We start from the raw sequence: 1,226 nt of genomic DNA on the forward strand, positions 1-1,226 counted from the left end.
GGTTATGAGGAGGCTGGGAGGAGACGGGACCAGGTCTTGCAGGGCTTGCACAAAAGTTTGGCTTTTACAATGAGTAGCATCAGTAGCCCATTTTCTCATCTCTTAGGGACCTTTTTCCCCAGCGGCAGGCTGCGTTACAAGTATTTCCTGTCTGAGCTGGCACATCTGCCCATTGAGCCGACCCCCGGTCTGCAGAGGGAGCGCTCTTCCCTGGCAGCTGTAGAGGCTTGCTCTTGGCTCTACTGAATCCTGACGGGGCGAGTGACAGGGACAAACAGCGTTTGGATGTGACAGGTAAGTTCCTGCAGCCAACCTGTGCCTTCACCTCGTCGGGGAAGCCAGAGAGGCCTGCACGTGGCTGCTGCCCCCGAGGGGCAGGGCCCCGCCCCTTGGTGCCAGGCTCGCCTCCCCATGAAGCCACCACCTGTATTCCTGCCCGTTTGCACCTCGGAGAACAGCTTGCTTGCTGTTCCAACAAAGAGTCGGTGAGTTTTATTTAAATCACGTAAACTGCTATCCAGAGGGCTACCCAAGGGCGTTCTCCTGTCATCCTTACAAGCTAGGGGCCTGTTTGCTTTCACATGGTTGCACATAACGAATGCATTTAAAACAGTTACTCGTCCTAACGCTTTTTCACATGAATTATGCAGCTACAGCAGAACACTGTTCTTTCATCGCAAATTTAATTAGCGTGGAGCCGCATGAGCTGTCGGAGGGTCACATGTCTTCCGGGCCGGCCCGTCCACTGTGCGGTGTGGTGGTTCGCAACACCGCTTCAGAAGGGCAGCCGCCCTCAGCAGGACATGGAGAATATCGCGTGGAATTAAAATAAGACTCTACCTCCTTTGCACCCCAAATTCCTTTGCACCCAAATTCCACGACTTGGGTTTTTGATACTGACCTGCCTGAGGCTGGCTGTCCCCAGCGGGTGCATTTCTTTAAGTCAAACCGACACGTGTGCCCACGTGAGTTATGGGCAAAGCTCCTGCAAATGGCCTTCACTAATGTGCTGTCTTTGTTCCAAATTCCTTCAGCCCTTTGAAGGTTAACGAGGGAGATAAAAAGAAGATATTAAGTCAAAATGAAATAAAGTGTGCACTTCCTCTGGTCATTTGAACTATGTGTAACACTGCTTGGTGTTGGACTATAATTTTTCCCCTGAAGTAATAATAATGCGCTATTGTTATTATCGTGGGATCAGAGGCTGAGAGGGAGCAGCCCCTGCC

General features: G+C 51.5%; 1 long non-coding RNA gene across 1 annotated transcript; it reads left to right on the forward strand.

The window, feature by feature from the left end:
- The first annotated feature begins 8 nt into the window (after window positions 1-8).
- LOC106724855 lies at window positions 9-1,109 on the forward strand. Its single transcript, XR_001360688.1, has 2 exons — window positions 9-485; window positions 691-1,109. It is a non-coding gene; the product is annotated as an uncharacterized LOC106724855 (long non-coding RNA).
- The last annotated feature ends 117 nt before the right edge of the window (window positions 1,110-1,226 follow it).

Source organism: Myotis brandtii, unplaced genomic scaffold (assembly GCF_000412655.1).
Source record: "Myotis brandtii unplaced genomic scaffold, ASM41265v1 Scaffold30762, whole genome shotgun sequence".
NCBI lineage: Eukaryota > Metazoa > Chordata > Mammalia > Chiroptera > Vespertilionidae > Myotis > Myotis brandtii.